The sequence below is a fragment of the Schistosoma haematobium genome, chromosome ZW, assembly GCF_000699445.3.
Source record: "Schistosoma haematobium chromosome ZW, whole genome shotgun sequence".
NCBI classification, from domain to species: Eukaryota; Metazoa; Platyhelminthes; class Trematoda; order Strigeidida; family Schistosomatidae; genus Schistosoma; species Schistosoma haematobium.
This window is the reverse complement of record NC_067195.1, coordinates 55,737,134-55,757,138: the sequence shown is the minus strand read 5'-3', so window position 1 is coordinate 55,757,138 and position 20,005 is coordinate 55,737,134. Positions and strand designations below refer to the sequence as shown.

Sequence of the window (20,005 nt, the reverse complement as noted above, 5' to 3'; positions counted from 1 at the left end):
CTTTGTTTAAAGGCTTACGTTTTCTTACTTAATTTTTCTTTTACATGTTACTAGACTATTGACAAAGTCAAGGCATGGCTCGGTGTTCGACTGTTAACCATGGACTGTCTTCTTGGAAAGGTTCCTAGAAGCTTTACAGATAGATATATGATCCCATGTTGTTGAGAGTATCTTTATTGACTCTCAGGCATCCAGTTCTTATTTATTAACTATTCGTTTTATCGTCTAATACATAAATTCATGTTAGAGAAACTTTTAACTGTATGGCACAGGCTGTCGCGTTTGAAGTATTTTATACATTTTATATAATTTACTTTCTTTATTAGAATATAAACGTTTAATTTGAACATCGAGTTTATGTTTTGATACAATATAATACGAGCCACTCGAAACACGTTGCACACCATGTAGATGAACGTCGTCTGCTCTGATCGAATAAACTTTAGTTCGTTAGCTATGATTTTACGCCAAATATTAGTGTTTCGGTCGTTAAATATATTTTAACACCATTGTTTCTTGACCTATGATTCGGCTGGTTTCTACGAAAATACTCTTCGATCGTCAGCATCGTTAAGCACTGCACATACGTGTCATCTTCAGAATAGCTAGAATCACAATTTTAGGTCCTTGATTAACAATCCACAGTCGGTTAACCCATCTGTTGTTTTCAGATTGGTCACCTAACTATACTAACGCAACATGTTAATAAAAAGTCGAATACCACTTGTTTTATGAACATATATTTCAGAGATTTATATAAACAAGTGAAAACTAACACTGTATTGAAGAGACAAGATAAACTGTGGGTCTTTCGTGTCTATAGGTAACCCTCGTGCTATTGATAGAAGAAACCAGACAAGTAGTGAATAGGTCTTTATTTCGATCTTAGCGCAGTCACAGTGGAGAAGCTCGTTACTTTCGAAATAAAGACCTATTCACTACTTGTCTGGTTTCTTCTATCAATAGCACGAGGGTTACCTATAGACACGAAAGACCCACAGTTTATCTTGTCTCTTCAATACAGTGTTAGTTTTCACTTGTTTATATAAATCTCTGAAATATATGTTCATAAAACAAGTGGTATTCGACTTTTTATTAACATGTTGCGTTAGTATAGTTAGGTGACCAATCTGAAAACAACAGATGGGTTAACCGACTGTGGATTGTTAATCAAGGACCTAAAATTGTGATTCTAGCTATTCTGAAGATGACACGTATGTGCAGTGCTTAACGATGCTGACGATCGAAGAGTATTTTCGTAGAAACCAGCCGAATCATAGGTCAAGAAACAATGGTGTTAAAATATATTTAACGACCGAAACACTAATATTTGGCGTAAAATCATAGCTAACGAACTAAAGTTTATTCGATCAGAGCAGACGACGTTCATCTACATGGTGTGCAACGTGTTTCGAGTGGCTCGTATTATATTGTATCAAAACATAAACTCGATGTTCAAATTAAACGTTTATATTCTAATAAAGAAAGTAAATTATATAAAATGTATAAAATACTTCAAACGCGACAGCCTGTGCCATACAGTTAAAAGTTTCTCTAACATGAATTTATGTATTAAACGATAAAACGAATAGTTAATAAATAAGAACTGGATGCCTGAGAGTCAATAAAGATACTCTCAACAACATGGGATCATATATCTATCTGTAAAGCTTCTAGGAACCTTTCCAAGAAGACAGTCCATGGTTAACAGTCGAACACCGAGCCATGCCTTGACTTTGTCAATAGTCTAGTAACATGTAAAAGAAAAATTAAGTAAGAAAACGTAAGCCTTTAAACAAAGTCTGATAATAAAAGTTCAGACTAGGAAGACTAAATAACATAAATTAAGGTAAAATGAGATCTAAATAAAAGTTAAGATATACGACAGGGGGGAAGAAACAAACAAATTACGTTGTTGTCAAATAAAATGATTTGTAGGGGTTTCCATTTTGTTCTTTTCGTTACAGTGGCCACCGAAATCTTTCCACACACGCAAAGACACCTCTGGAAATATTCAGTCATAGATCTCCTAGCTAACTACTTAATATCAATGGAAAGCACCGTACTGACAAAAGTACACGTATGCACACACAAATCTAGCATACGACTTACAGTTTTTCGGTTCCCTCCAAAAGACGAAGCTTTGGCACACCACTGTTTACTACCCTTTCTTGTTCTTTCCGTAACAACATATTTAAATAGTTGTGAGAGTTTTGAGGTGTACGCATCCCAGCTAACTAGTTGTCAAACGAGAACTGAAGCGCGTTATGCACAAACATGATCTGGTTAGAACGCTCGAACAGGCGCTTTTACCTACAGCCGTATCTAGTAAAACCAATGAGGACAGCGTCAATATCGAGGACCCGTAAAAGCCATTTATTTTAGGGACTTATTTGGCACTACATCTCATTACCTGCTGGTGCAATAGAGCGGACTCTAAAATTTTAACCAGAGAGACGTTTGCACACAAAGAGCTTAGTGTTGATAAACGCCCTTCTGACACTTGGGTACGTTCTACAACGTCCGATAGCCTTTTCCTACTTTGAATAGTCATAGAATAGAAAATAAAAATGTACAAAACGAAAAGTTCGGTCCGCCGTGGTTGTCTTAATTTTTCACATTGGTTATGTTGAGTTTGACAACGCCTTTACACGTAACACCCTCACAACCAAAGGATAAACGCCATCTCAGATCAGAAGTTGGAAGTGAAAGGGTTCGAAGATATATTTGGAAAGCTAACGGTAAGTCGAGAAGAGTTTTGTCTAGGATGTCTAGCAGTTGCAAGAGATGCCTAGCGCGGTATACTCGCGATTTTGTGTGAACGTGTGACTGAGCGGCTTTAGCTACATGCCTAACAAAACAAAGAAACTGTGAGGAAAATGGGTGTATGGGAGTATATACACTAAACGACAGCGAAACGTTTACGTACACATCTAGGTTATATACTAGTTGATTTCGCAAGAAATATATATATATATATATATATAAGCTTATTAAATACGCCTTGATTTTGGGATTTTGACAACTGTACATATTGACTCATCGAAACATTTCTGGTTCCCGACACGTTAAAAGGCAAAAATACAGTCAATAAACCATGGAACGAGAAGGCGAGACTAAAAGAAGTAAACTGAAAATCCTTCCCACACATGTTAGTTGTTGGTGTATTCTAAGAACCCAATCGCTCTTCCGAGCCTCTTTATTTTGAGCCAGTGGCCAGACATTAAAGAAGTCTCGTTGTGGTCGTTGTTTGTCGGACGTTGTATTATAATCGCAAGGATGCTTTGTTTGGCTTTGTAGTGAGAAAGTTGACGGAGGTGTTACCTTCTAAATAAACGGCTCTGACTCGGTCGGTTGTATAATTTTCTTCATCCCTGTCCTTATCGACAAATACTCAAGTCCATTGTGAAGGACTTTATCGTGTCCTCCATAAGTTATGTGGAGGGTTCGGGGTAATACGTTGTGACGTAAGAAAATGTGTGTACTAAACCGTAAGGCTGGTCGCACGAAAACGTCGTCTGATTACAACCAAGCCATCCAGTATTGGCTTTTATGGTAATGAATATTCAGAGTAACACAAGTCGAAAGACCTCAGTTCGTTGTAATACATTGGGACTCAAAAGTGACCTTGTCAATTGTCGTTGGGGTATTTTAATCAGCCCATTAATTTCTAGGTGATGGGCAGTCGTTCATAACCTTTTACTTTTTAGATAACCAACGTTGATGATCTATGTAGAATGATTGGAGACCTATTTGAGTTAGTTCAACCACTACTTCATTATACCGGTGATGCCACAGATATTTGGAGTTTGGCAACGTGTTAAACAGCAACACCTTCTAATACGAATCGTACCCACGTAGTGAAGTCAAAAGTCAGAAGTAAGGAGGTTCGGAGGTATACACGATAGGCTATCAATATATCGAGAATCAACTGATCTAGACTGACTGGCGATTACAGGGGAAGTTGAGCATGGCGTTCTCACTCGTCACCTGGTGAGGATGCATAACCGAGCGCCTTTAGCTAAATGAGTCCACTACAACTAATGTAGTCAGCATCGAAGATCGAAGATGTAAAGACCTATTTATTTTGGGGATTTATTTACCGCTACAGGCCAGCTAAATGCACGCGACTAACTGTTGAGCGTCGGTTGTCCTTGAATTTGACAGGGATTGAGGATCTGCTAGATATTTAGTGATCCAGCTGCCGGGTGATTTGTCTAGGGCACAGTGACATTTCAGCGACCCTATAGCTCTTCAGGGGTTTAAAAGATTAGTAGAAAAGTTCAGATTCTAGCCGGTGTCTACGACCTTTTGTAACGTTAGAAGAGCCCTTAGTTTGGATATCAATAGAAAAGGTGATGAAATACCGAGGACTTACAACTTCTCTTGATCCTAGATGCTTATAATTGTTATTCCATTTCAAATTACAATATACGTTCCCCAGATATTACTCGCAGGTAGTTTACATTCTATGGTAATCTTAAAAATGAAACTTATTAACTTCGACAACTTACTATCGGAGCATCTGAAACCTAAGGCTGATAATGGAGGTAGCCAGCAGTAATCAGTATTCATAACCAAGGCATGGTTTTCGCGGAAATCGGACTTGCTATATAAATACTGTTTCTCTTGCTTAATATTTGTCAAATATTTAAAATTAGAATACCCATAAATTAAATGCATGAGTGAGGGCATCTGGGTTTGAAGATCGATCTTCATATATGTTTGGTATTCTAGTCAACTTCAGAATGACTTGTTTAGCTAATTCGAACTTCAAGGTTGAGAAGCCTAGCAACCATTACAACAACTGAAATTTGCAATTGTTCATATTTTTATTTTTTGATAAGAAATCTGCAGTTTCGTCGGTTTAAGGTATACTGAAGTCCAAATCACCTCTTTTGAACTGAAAAACTCGTGAAGACAGATGGAATTCATTTCATAAATGTGAGTTGTGACAATATATTTGATCTCTTAGATTCCGCTCTGATTAATAATTAGAAATATTGAGTCCTGTACATTGTCCTATTTATGGACTACTTATTTTAGGTCGCATTATACTTGTTTACATTGACTCTGCAGACAAGTCTTCTATTTGGTTGTTTTGTTAAACCTAACTGAGTCATAGGTCTAGTTATAGTTTTCTATGTACCGTAAACTATATTCAGACAGTGTTATGTGGTTCACCTACCTCACATAGTTGATTTTCCAAGCAAAGGCTTGCGTGACATTGTTTTTAGGATTTTAATATAGAAATTTCAGTACATTTTACATCACGATCCTGGTTGGTTTCCCAAGCTGAAAGTTTCTGAATGACATGGAGTTTTGCTCATTACGAGTTTTAGTTTCTAAAACTAATACCTGTCATATCACAACTCGTATCTTATTGCCTTACATATATCCAACCAGGTGACGGATTTTAAATATTTTTCCATATATTATATACATTTCTATGATACTTTCCCTAGTGTTCATCTTAGAATTTTTTATCGCAATAAGATACGGTAATCAGTTGTAGAGAAACTGGTGTTGCTAAATGCAATAAGAAATTTGTAGATATTGTGGTCCTGTGTTTTTTTATGTAAATGTGGTAACGTGATTGCATGTAAACAATTTGCGTTTAATGTTTTCAGTTTTAACAAAGAAAGTTTCCGATTGTGTTCCACTATAAAACCTGGAAATACAGACATTTAAATATCGTAATTATTTGACACACGACCCATGTTCGTGTTGCCCTCGGCATATATTTGTTAACTGTGTTATGGCTTACGTCTCTATTTATCTTTATTGTGATAATGTTCACCTTACCCCTTGGCTTCTATCATGTTCAAATTTAACATTATACTTTTTATCGCTTCATTTGTTAAAAATTTCCTAATTTATTAAGTTGGGCGTCCTAATTACCTAAAATCTATATTAAGCTACAGTTTTATGCGTTTCGATGTTGCTTGATTCAATTTTGAGTAACATCTATGAAAGTTAATAATTGTTGATAACTGGGAAGTAATCAAAAAGCTCCTTAAAATTTTGGTTATTGTAAAAATACTTCCTATAAAATTACGTGATTAATCCCTGAAATACTATGTTTTACAAACTATGATGAAAATGACTTTTAATGCGTTATGAATATTAGCTTTTTAAAGTGGGATTCAGAACATCCAGGCAATACGTTTTGCTTATTGTTGAACTTTGCTTTAACCTGTTCTATGTTTTAAATAACCCCAGATTTTATTGAAAATAGTTTTGATACCAGTAAAGCATTCTTTGGTTGAGTATGTCATAATTTGAGTCTATTTTAACACGAATTGTAAATGAATAATTGACCAGCTCAAGTGTTCATCTTGAATACTTCCGACAAGTGATTTGTTTAAACCCAACTTTAAAGGACCTTTTTAAGTGTATTAACTAACTAACAGTATATTCGGCATAGAAATCAAATTAAACTTAGATCCAATTAACACACCAGCATTGTTGTAGTTGCATAAAAATGCTTAGAATCTGCCTGTCTGCCTTGGGAGTAATTTGTTTTGTGCATTTCAAGGGGTATGTTTAGTAACAAACAGGAATCAGAAATGCTTGTATTATTGGAGGTTTTCTAGAAATAAATATTTACTATTCACACGAGCTAAAAACATCAAATCATTGTAAATGATTTCATCTTGTAAAAAGATTTTGTGCTTGAAGTTGATATAATTTAATGTGGGGTTTACAAAAATTGCGATTCAGACAGATGGATGTTTTGATATTGCTCTCCAACAAATCAACCAAGGTACATGTGTAGGACTATTATTGAGAAGGATTTTAAAAATGGATGAATGTGTTTGGATTGTCAATATGGCAGATGAAATTCGAAGCAAGTGGTTATACTTAATGATGCGATGTGGCTGAGACATTCATTGATGTAATCTTTAAGGTTAACAGAAGTCAAACGCAAGTTAGCAACAGACAGGGTAGATTTTCTTGTCTAGTATAATAATATGCTTATTTGCAAAATATTTAGTTATTATTTTACGGTAATTCTCGTGGGTATTTGTCCTAAAGGAGTGTTAACTGTTATTTGTTGAGTATTCATTTGTTAGACTACTAACTATTCAATATACTTCATATTATTTTCAACCATTTCATTTCATTCTACCCCGAAATTGATGTACTTTGGTGTTCAGCAAAGGTCAAAAAATAAATACTTTGGGATAAACTAAACACTCAACTTCACACTTGGTTTCTCACTTTATTGATATTTTTACTTTAAAACTCATAAAATTGCGACTTGTTCAGGAAACGTACTCTTTTTGTTAATTTTACATCGTGTTAAGCATTGCAGCTTGTTCTGTTTATGTACTTGATATATATTTGAAACTTAACTGGAAAAATATCTGAGAAAGTTCTTTCTGATGTTAAAGTTGAAGCCAATAACTTTTGAGTTGTCAGCATCCATTTTTATTTATTTATTTATTTGAACACATAAATATTAGTACAAGGGAGCACGAAATATATATGCACCACACAAAACAATGAGAATGGGAAGAGGAAAAAAGGTGAGAAGTGCGAGAGAAAAATAAAAAGAAGAACAATAACGACCACATTAGTATAAGGTAGTGTAATAATAATAGGAGAAACGTAAAGGTACAACCAGAAGAGATATTTCAACTAAGGAAGATTCAACCACTCTTTATGAAGAAAGTAAAAGAAGGTTACAGCAGGATTGCCACTGTTTTCTATTCTGAGTCATATCTGATAACGACTCCAGCCACTGTGTTGCACCATCTCTCGGACCACGGCCAGAGAGTCGTGAAGGACCAACAAGCCAGCTTTTTACAGCTTTCTTTCATACCACGACACCATGTCATACACTGACCACCTTTCCGCTTTTTCAACCAGTCCCAGCGTCAGCAAATAATGCACGACGTAAAATTCTCTGGGATGACATTCATAGAACATGTTTAACCCACCGAAGTCGATGTTTCAAGATGGTGACACTAGTTGGATTATAGTCTCTGTGCCCGAACACACGATGCCGAACCTCTGCATTACTGACATGGTGTCGCCACTGGTTGTCAGCAATCCTTCGGAGACAACGATGATCGAACACAGAGAGTCGTCTAGCATCCTCAACTCGGAGAGGCCAGGTTTCGCAAACACAGAGCAAAACCACTCTCACCGACGCGTTGTAGATCCGACCTTTTACAGCCAGACTGACACCAAGAAAGCGCCAAAGATGGCCCAGATTGGCATAAGCCGCTCTGGCTTTCACTATACGTGCATTGATCTCATCACTCAAGCCACCACCAGCACTTATGCAGCTAATTAGATACACGAACTTTTATACTACTTCTATCTGATCACCATCCAGGGTGAGTACAGGATTAGGATCCTGCCAGTCTTGTAGAAGTACTTTGCATTTCGAAGGTGCAAAGCACATACCATACCTACGGACATTGAGTGCCAACTGATTAAGTGCGGATTGCATTCCTTGGGCATTATCGCACAGTAAGACAATATCATCCGTATACTCAAGGTCGAGAAGTCTTTCTCCAGGCAGCAGATCCACACCGCCATTACTTGCATCCATCAGAGCTGTTTCCAGAATGTCATCGATGGCAAAGTTGAGGAGGAATGGTGAGATCGGGCAACCCTGTCTAACCCCACTGCTCGAATGAAACAATGGAGAGAGGTGGTTGTATGCCCTCACTCTGCCTGTGGTGTTTGTATATAATGCTTTTAGGATGTTAATAAACTTCTCAGACACACCCTTCTTCAATAGACAATCCCAGAGAACAGTCCTATCCAACGAATCGAAGGCAGCCCTGATGTCAAGAAACACTACGATTGTTGGCCTTTGATAAGTTTGACGGTGTTCTAACATTTAGTGGACGGTGAAGATATGATCAATACATCCTCGAACAGAATGTTTCGCGAAGCCGCTTTACCTGCCATTTTGATGGCGTCGCGAAGTTTCAACCAATGCTCATCTATACTTTTCGGTGGAATGGTAGCTAGCCTAGAAGCTAGCTCTGTTCGATACTTACTAGCAACAGAATTTGCAACCAGCTTGCTAACATTAATCCTTTGGTGGTGGTCACTTCATTGGCCACTGAAAAGTAAAGTAAGATTGGCGCAGACCAAAGCATGGTCAGAGTCCAGATAGGTACTCCAAAAGGAGCGACAGTCTTGTGCACAACCATGCCAGCATTAGCTGATCGCGATGTGATCATTCTGAGTCCAGGCTTGGGATGCAGAGGGAGGACGCCAGGTGGCACATCGGCGATGACTGTGCCGAAAGTTAGTGCTAGCCAGAAACAGGTTGTGATCTGTGCAAAGTTGCAGTAGACGGTCCCCGTTATCTGTCCTGCGATCAACAAGTCCCCATCGGCCACCTAAACGACTCTCTTCTGTGCCTAGACGCCCGACCTGAGCATTCAAGTTTCCGGCTAGTACTACAATATCTGTCGAACGCACTTTCTGGAGAAGAACAGATAACTGGTGGTAAAACTCATCCTTGATTGCATCCAGGCTGCAATCTGTCGGGGCATAGGCGGAGGTGACGAAAAGACATCGTTTCTCACGCCGATTTCTTCTCACTTTGATGGAGCTTTATAATCTAACAGCACACAACCGATTGTTAATGGGGATCCAATCGATTAGTGCTGCCTCAACTCTAGCGCTTAGTGCGACACCAACGCCAGCAAGACCAGACGAAGATTGAACAGGGTCCCCGGATAAGCGCACGTAAAACAAGCTTTTGAAGCGACAGATGGAGAGCGAATTTGTAGTACTTCACCAGAGTCTTGAATGTGGGTCTCGAATAGACAACAAACGTCGATATTAATACTTTCCAAAGACATAGCCAGCCCGATCTGTTGTCCGACCTGCATAAGTGTGTGAACGTTGAAGGCAGCCAGTTTGAATGGTGCACGTGGTTTCATAAAAACTGCTTCTGTACTCATATTCGGTGGTAGCATACAATTATCAACCAGGCAGTGACTCGAGAACGTTTAGATAGAACTGAGTTTCCACCATAGGCGAGCTGCTGTATAAGTCGAAAAATAAGGATACATAAAGTGGGAATAAAAGAGGGTGAATAAATGACGTAGTAAATAATAATAATAATAATAATAATAATAATAATAATAATAATAATAATAATAATAATAATAATGTGAATTGCTTGACTGTAAATCGAAGTGAGAATAGAGCTTCCAGTGAATACCATTATTTTATTTGTGTGTGGGCTGTGATACTGCCCGGGTGCCCAGACCGAAGCAGGTGGTTTTCTTAGGAGGCCACACCCCAAGCCTTTGACCTAAAAGTCTAACCTACAAGGCAGTGGAGCATCGTAAGGAGATGCAGTCCCATGGTAGCCGGTGACCAACGATTGGTTCATACGCCATTTTTCTCTCGGGATACTGGTGCCCATGTGAACCATTGGTTTGGGGTCCGGTTAAAGCGCCGGACATTCACTTTTCGTCCTCTCATTTTCGTAAACAACCCCCGCCACAAGAAGGCAGTGAGTAGGACTTCCCTGGCAGAGGCTGTATACGCGTAGCCGTGTGAGAGCATTTTGAGAGGGAGGGCGGCCATACCATGACATCTGGGGACATCCATCATTCTTCTATGTAAATATCAGTCTGCTTACCAAGATTACATTAAATAGCCTAACTGGTAACGTGTCTTAAGCTAACATTAATTTTAATAAATGTTATTCTCCAAGAAGATTCTGTTTTTGAGTAAATCTGTTAAACTTAGAAAAGTCATTTACTGAAAATCTTTCTACATTGAAAATCATTTAGGAATTATGTTTAATTTGATAGTTGAGGATTAATTAGCGCAATGTTTTATTTGGTAACTTAATGTAGTACAAGCATCTTTCGATCTCGGTTGAAATATTTCTCAGCGTCCATTTTCATTTCCATTATTTGTTTCTTTTAGCAAAATATCAAGATTATTTACAAAATACACATCTAGTGAGATGAAATAAAAAGTCGCCTCATTCATAATGACATTATTAATGTAACTTAATTTGTCTTCATGTGTGTGAAAAACTCATTTTACTGACGTTCCAAAGTATGTAGGAGATTAAAAATCTATTTGGTCTATAATTATTACCATGATTATTATTCAGAATGTTTAAACATCATCTCATAGTTAATCATATGACACATGAATTTTGACATATCGTTTGCTATTCACCAATAATTTACTGTTATTTGTAACTCATCTTGTTTATATTCTGCGTTTGTTGTATGACTACACTTTAGATTTGAATAGTTCCCTAGATACATTCCACATGATTTGTAATAGCACTATGTTGTTCTCTTTAGTTAAATGTTTATTTTATTACAATTGGTTGTTTTCTTACTACTAAAATTATTAAACATACATCTGTAGCAGTGTATTTAATCCTTAAGGTTAGATCATTTGAAACCGTCTGGTCTACTTTGAAATTGATAATTAATAGAGATGATGAATCAGAAATTAATATCTCCAATATTGTTATATCAAGTTTTATGAACCTTTGACTGCCATCTATCTTATTATGCCGTGCAAGCTTCAAACTTAAAGTTGTTTTATGCGTTCTAATTGTTTATCGACCCATATAAGAAAACTATGAATTGACTGCTTTTACTTAACGAAGCCCGACCGTTGTTGCTACCTTGACGTGGTGGTCGGGCTTGCCTATCGTGATGAAGCAACCGAGCTATACTGACTGGAACGACTGTTCCTCAAGGTCCTACCACGTCAGAAAGGTCGGTTGAAGAACGGTAAGACTAAAAGCAACAAACCCAAGGTCCGAAGGCGAAGTCGTACTGATGACTGTACAGAGGTGTGACAGCAGTAAGGTGTTTCTTTCACACAACCAGTATGACAGCGATGCTGCCTTCCCATAAGGAGGGGTGTGGTTAGAAAAGGTCGACCCTAAAAATGCACACCTCGCCTTATCCCAAGGATAGCCGTCTCCGGCGGTAAAGTCTTAACAAGTACGGAGCTAACACAAAAATCACTCATAAAAAAGTCGTGTGTGACCGACCTCAAGCAGTTGTCCCTTGGGCACTGCGGTCACGCTCACAGGTCACTAAGACCACTTCTAATCCAATTTCCTTTTCAGATACCTCCAGAAGAACCCTTCCACGGTGTGGGTAACCGGGAAGTGATAACCACCCTCATACCTCTAACAGCACTGAAGACCATTGTATTCATAATCAACCTCCCTCTTCAATTCCTATTATTCATCCTACATCGACTTTCAACTCTAAACTTCCTCTTTCGTCTTCCTCCTCAAGTGTCACCATAGCCAACGATTCTAGTGCGCGAAACACTGTCCCAGATCTACTGAAACCTCACTCCAAACTATACGTTGGAGCCTTCAACGTACGCACCCTATGTCAAATCGGTCAGCAGGCTTCTTTGGCTAAAACCCTTCCTGTACTGTATCCTTATATGCAATCTTTCTCCTATATATTACCACCTTTAACCTAACTACTCCTATGAATCCGGTGTTCATCTTGCTGTGCTAATGCGGTATGGCAACCTGGACCGATGCATATGTGTGCCTGGTCCTACGTTGTAGCTGACTGACTGACTTAACGAAGCACATAAAACCTATTATTAGGATTTTGGTAGCATTGTGGTGCATGCTACTTATATTGACAAATATAAGTAGTGTGTATCACCAATCAGTAGTGAAATGTATGCCAGCAAAACAATATTGAGAAGATTGGATTGAATGGAACAGAAAGGGCAACAGAGAGCAATTAGGATGACAACCGAATTTGAAGAATAAAGAATTATATACAGGACAACTGAAGGAAGATTTGTAAATAATGTATTTAATGCATGATTTTTTATATTTTAAAAGTCACTGTGTAATTTTGCATGAGATAATAAATTGGCTTTCCCCACCTGATTGTCCGTTCACTTCAGTATTGCCAAATCTAAACACAGAAAATGAGTTGCGTTTACTTTTCGGAATTACGATTGCTACTTTGCATTTTTTACATCCAGTTCCCATTTGTTGAGTTTCATTGTTTTGATCATTCACTACTGTCTATATAATAAAATTTACTTCTTCACAGAAATCAATCAGTAATAAGTCGTCGGTTATTACAAAACGTTTTAAATATCTATGTGAACTAATTATTTGCTGTCAGAACGGTGTATCTTAATACGCGTCTTCCCGATTTTTTGCAATGCGTTGTGGTAAATTAGTCAGAAGTGTGGCATTATCAATTTCGTTCTAGTTTCACAAAAGTAACTTAGAGAATCTAATGCACTTTGATACTAAGTGTGCTATTTTGTGACTGTATATTCAGCAGTTCGTTTTCAAACGCGGTTAGTGTTCTTAATAATTGTCGAATTTATGAATATGATTTAATTAGCGAAATAAGCTACCTAAGTATTTTGTATTATTAGTGTTAAAATATTGGTTGACCACAATTTTCATTATCAGTTAATTTCCGTAAGTTTTAAGACTACGTGTTGGTGCTTGATATGTATTATTTGGTGAAGTGAAAATACACACGATATAGCGGATGTTTTTAAGTCCCTAAATGTTTATCTGCGTTGATAAATGTAAACATCATGACTTGGCCTTACTTAACAACAATCTGTTTTTAGAATCTTTAGTTGGTACGACGTGAAGGTGGTCGTAGTGATTCATTCAAATGTGTTTTCTCTTACTATACATCTTGAATTTAGTGTCATTCCACACTTCTCAGTATGTTATCTAATTTATCTCTATTTAATAACATTTCCTATATTTTGCCTCCCTTTGCTTTCCATGTTATTTCCTCTCTTATGCTTATCTTCTGTTCAATATTCTCTTCTACTGTGCAAAAGTTGGCATCTGGTCAAATCTCAGTATGGATTTAAAAAGCTGACTTGACTTTTAGTGATTCTCGTCACTTGTGGCATCTAAGAGATAATGGTCTGCTAACCAGAAATCGAATATATTGAAGTACAATCGTCTTCGTATTGCTGTAACTATGATATATACTCTTTGAAGTTAGAAGACATGTATAGACCAGGTTTTCACAAGATTTTCCTGATAAATAGTGCTTGCATATCGTGTAATGGACAGTATTGAATTTAGACACGGGGTACTGGACGAAGGTGGCAAATTGGTTGATCAGGTTGTAAATCTTCACTAACTCATGTGGTTACCCATATGTTACGTATGTCTGACCATCGCCTATTTTGACATGCGATATTTATTTATGTTCCAGTAAGCTGAAAAAGCTAGAGGCGAAATGTTAAACCTTGGTATCCGTTTGTAAAGTCATTGAGAGTTGAGGCTAACTGTGCTGGTATATTTGGACTCATTGTTCAAGTTCTGGGTGATTATCACAACCTATGGTGTTAAGGACTTTAGATGAAATGACTTAGAATGGTTTGAAATAGTGTAGAAGCATGCACTAGTACCCCTCTTTACATATATATCAACTCTGTCTTTGTGGAACATGTTCTCAATGTTAAGTTTTTCTTAATTATCTTTACTACTACATTTTTTCCATTTACTTTGGTATTCTTGTTAATTTCGATTATGAATGACTGATTGACTTCTGAGCTAATTCATTTTGTGATTATTTAAATTGGTGTATATTCTTGGCAGATCATAAGCTGATCATAACTAACTTTTAATAGTTATTTTTATTTTTGTAAAATGTACATTGTTTTGATCATTATTTTAGTCAGCAATATATTTCATTATTCCATTAATAAACTGTTTTACAAATCGCTGCATTTTTCTACGTTCTATTTGTACCTTTTTCTGATAGAAGTATCTTTCCATTCTGTTTCTCATGCATTAATTAATAAATACTTCTAATGAATGAAATTGATCCAAGTGTATTTGGACATTACCTTTTTTCTTAATTTGGTCGACTAATAACATCAGAATATTTTCTTGCTTAAGTGATGAAGTAACAGTTATAATTGTTAGATAATCTATACTACAATGTTTTATTAGTCTTATATCATGATTCTTGTATCAAAAACGCAGTCGAATAAACACATGAGTTGTTCCCACCAAATGGATTGGACTGGATAGTTTTGATTACAGATATTGTTTAGTAGTAAGTAATAAGTTATATCAATGCTGCATCAAAAACGTTAATAGGTTTTTTTGACTGAATAATTTATAAATAAATTTACCATATAATGAGATGACAAGTGTGTTGACAAAGCAGATTAACTTAAAGGACTTTGGGTGCGGGTAAACTACAATTAATGTTCTCCACACGACCAATAATCACCCCGAGGTTGAAAGATAAATTGCCTAGACTAGCCACCTTCTGTATCTATCAATTCAACTGCTCCTGTGGAGCAAATTATATTGGCAGATGTTCTAGGAATCTATACATTCGAGCTCATGAGCACCTCCCCGTGTGGTTAAGCAAAGGTGTAGTCAAAACTGTTAATAGCTCCATCTTAGACTATCTAGCTCAAACAGGACATACAGCCAACATGGAGCAATCTTTTGCAATAATCTATCGTGCTAACAGCAGTCTGCCTAATTCCCTCAGACTGCGAATCCTACAGACGGCTGAAGCAATTGTTATTCGGATCAAAAAGTTAGATCTTTGCATCCAAAAGAAATATGTTCAGCCACTCCTTTTACCCTGGCCAACTAGTTAATAATCAATTTTATGATATAGTGACGTAATTTGATTAACGTTCATTTTATGTCCCAAACATTATTATTATTGTTGTAATTATTATTACTATTATCTTTACCACTATGATTATCATCTTTATCATTGTTATTATTATTATCATTACACTTGATAACCTTTTTGAGGAATTTATTCAATATCCAACCCTAAATCTACTATATCTGACCTAATTCATATTATCCTACATATTACGTAATTTCTGATCTGTGATTACATTATTCTCTCACCCCATGAAGACCATATTCATTCTGATCATTTATCGCACAATTTCATTTCACTTATAAACTGATTCAAGTTAACACTTTATGTTAATCAGCCCCAACATTAACGATTTGATTTGACTTTATATAACAAACAACAATTCTTAATTCACATATTACAATTTCCAAATGATTTACACTGCCTTAAATTTGGCCAATTTTATGGATTATTAATTTGAATATGAGATAATTGTAGAACCTGATGAGAAATTATTGAAAAGAATATTTTTCGTCCATGCAATTGTGTTGACAAAGCACTAAAATTTCTAACAATTTTATTAGTATTATGACTATCACAATTCTAGTTTTGTGTTATTTTGTATGAAAATAAGATATCAGCTGTTAAATAACCTTCTAGACTTCTGTGTTACAACATCTATTACATTCATCAATCTTAAGATTGAATTGTCAATTTTTACATCTTGAATGAATGAAATTCATAAAATTACATTCTGGAATGAAATGTTTATGTATATGTTGGTATTTAGTACAGTATAATTTTAATTATTATGTGAAAGATACTAATTGACAAACTTCTAATTGTCTTTTATTTAGGTGAACTTTGTATTAGCGCTGTCAGATATCCTCTTTCAGCTGTTGATTTATTTATGCATAATTTTCATTAAATTCTACAGATATTTCTGATGTACAAGGTTATTAAGTTTAAAAGTGCTGAAATTTATAATACTAGGAGGATTTGGAAAGAGAACTATAAATAATCAAGAATATTCACAACTCAGATGGATGCTTCTAGTAGTGTTGCATTCTCTGAGCCAGATGATAGAATTCTAGAGCTTTTGTTGTCATCATGAATACCTTCAGCGCATACTGCACTTCTACATTATGTAATGCTACATTGTTCAATATGTTTATAGTGTTGGTACAGAGTCATTAATTAATATGTTGGTTATTTGCTAATATCTAGGATATATTTCAAATGACAATTGTTAATTTGATTTCCTCATGTTTGTTTCATAGACTCCTATAGTTAATGTGTTTTAGTTGTTGAATATAGAGTGTTGTTTTAAGCTTGTGTGTATTTTATAATTAATTTAAAGTTATATTCATTTATCTATACAACATTATGTATTGTGTAGACGATTTCAGAATCTTATGAAAACAAAACAATTTCACTCTTTCAAGTTGTAGACAAAGTGTTCCTATTAATAGTAAATGAGTCCATTGGTCAGAATAACAGATGACTTATTCACGTGTACATTTATGTGCATACAAGCGTGTGTGTATGTGTAAACCACAATTTCGGTGTCATGGTTTTTTTTAATAATAATTCCAATATGATATACTCAGATGTTGTCGTGACGGAAACAAGGACTACCACAAACGAATTCGCTTTTGGATGGTTTCTGTTATTTATACTTCACGTTATAAATAATATTTTATTTTTGTTAATCGACTAGTCAGTAATAGAAGTTTACTCCATCATTGTATGTAAAAAAAATGCTGGATAATTTGATTCAAACGACTGTACATGATATCACAAACTTGACTTATATAACATAATGTTTTGATTGTTTACGACTTACGAATGTTTGAATGGTTACATTAAATTAAGTAAGTGAAAGGTATTCAGTCGTTATACTTTGATCAGATTATAATTTAATGATGTCAATAAAATTTAGAGATTTTTCCTAAATTTTGAGCGAAGTATTAAGTGGTGTTTCGCGTTTTACAGTTGGCGAATCAGTTTTCATGACTGTGGATAACTGAGAAATGTTTTATGCATACCTAACCACATCCATTGGTCTGGTTTATTTTATGAATACATTGAATCCTGATCGTTAAATAATACTCATCGAGTAGTTGCGTTACGTAATAACTATATGATGACACATTGATTATAAAATAATATTGGAAGAAAGAGGATTATAATAAACAGTGTAGATATTCGAAAAATTGGACAGTTGCTACATTGCTTAATATATGAAAGGAGGAAACTAACAAAATATTTCAATGAAAGGTCAGTATTATAGTAGTTATGTAAGAATCAAAAGACGGATGTTGAGAATATGCAATATACAAATGTGATAGAAATTAGTAAATAGTCTAAATATTTTTGGAGGATATGATTTCGTCAAAGTTCAGCTACAAACTTACTCCTATGTCGATGTTCAAGGTAGTAAGAGTGGTTGCACAAGCTTCTTTTGGATGCAAATGCTTCAGCACTGTGCAAAAGACGAACTTGTAAACCATATGGTAAATTTGATGGAATATGGTGGATAATTTTAAAAGCTTTATTCAAGTCGACTTGATGATCTGAGTTCACCAAGTGAGCTAGAATAGAACTCTTAATCACCCATCCTTTGCTCAGCCAAGACGGATGGTATGCTGCTATGCGATGACGGACTTGCCAAATTGTACACCCTATACGTTTTCTCTACCGGCTTTCTTAACCTTTGAACCACAATTTCCGCGGTAGCATCATTCAGGAATTGTAATTTTCTTTCATCTATTTTATGTGTTTGTTGATAAATTTTGTTAGGTATCTATTCCTAGTAAGCGGGTAACGAATATTACTCGATTTATCTACAATGATGTCATTAGAACAATTAATTCTAGCACGGCGAGTTAGGATCTTTAATAAGTTTCTTTCGTGTCTGATTGATTCAATACTAAAGAATAAGTATATTGTCCAACTGTGAAATTTCTATGTATCTTTCTTTTTAATGTTCCATTTACTCTTCTAGTTAGTTGAAAATCTTTATTCTCAATTGCCATATATTTTAATCATTAAATAACCAACAATTTGTTCATCAATAACCATCAAGTTATCCAAGTATATAACTAGTTATCTTCTATACACTCATTTATGAAGTTTAAAATAATATTTCAAACCGTTATTCATATGATTTATCGATCTAATTCCGTCATAATTTATTACTTGGTTAATTGTTTATTAATGGTTGAATTCATTAGTCGATTTAAGCTAGGTCGCCTTGGAAAACCTGGAAGCACTGAACGGCCGTTTCGTCCTAGTATGGGACTCCTGGGTTCGAATTCCGCTTGCAGGATCGTGGATGCGCACTGTTGAAAAGTACCATAATAGGACGAAATGGTTATCTAGTGCTTCTAGGTTTTCAATAGTGGTCTAATTTAAATAGACTCATGAATTCACCCATTAAATTATTACAATTTCCACAAATTTTCATTCTGACAATTATTTATTAGATCGTATTGTATTATCCATGTTTTTTTTTCAAACAAAGGTGTAATGATTGTTTATCAATAACACGATGAAATATGGTGTTTACGTAGCAATTTTGTTTTACTTCGTTTGTACAATAGAAATTTAACATCTATCGATGGCGATAAGTAGTAGGGTTCTGTTATTATTACTATTATTATCATTATATTGGATATGCATTTTGTCAGACAGAATAATCAAAACATCGCTTCAATATTTTTATGTAGGCAATTTTTAACTACAGCCTAAATAACGAAAAAATACAAAATTCATTCGAAACTATATTTGTATGAATTGACGGTTACATACTATAAATAGTAGGCAAAAGAATATATTGTACATGTTATACCTGAATATCAAATAAGTAGTATAATTTAACAAAAACTAAATATGTTTTATTACATAAACCCTTCATCCCTTAATTTGTGAATGTGTATGTCCAGATTTTGATATATGTAGGTGTACTATTCAATATACATTACTATGCCCTTCATTTGAAGAATTTCCCTTCCATGCATGTAACTTTCTAGTTTGAAACTCTCTAAATGAAGGGAAGTGTAAAAATCTTCCTAGATTTTTGTTTTGTTTTTGTTTTTCATATTAACTTGGAAATGAAATAATATAAGTAGATTTTGTGGTATTTCTGATTTTAGAAAATCATGAAAAGAAATCCTTTTTAAAAATACTGTAGAGGATTTGACACAGTTGTCTGTTAGATGAAACCATAATAAAAAAAACACAAGCAAACAACAAGGTAAACTTAAGCAGAAAATCGAAAAAAGTAGAAATACTGATATTGATGCACGAACATAGAACAAAGACAATGCTTAGTGAAACAAATATAATCTAATTTATCAAATTGTATAAAATAATTCTAT

The 20,005-nt window shown here is 35.4% G+C and overlaps 1 protein-coding gene across 1 annotated transcript in view; it reads left to right on the top strand.

The window, feature by feature from the left end:
* The first annotated feature begins 4,684 nt into the window (after positions 1 to 4,684).
* The window catches only part of DNAJB6_2 (DnaJ sub B member 6), a 31,087-nt gene continuing 15,766 nt past the window's right edge, over positions 4,685 to 20,005 (top strand). The window contains exon 1 of the mRNA XM_051211811.1: positions 4,685 to 4,944. The gene's annotated coding sequence lies outside the window, so the exon portion shown is untranslated. The remainder of the gene's footprint in view (positions 4,945 to 20,005) is intronic.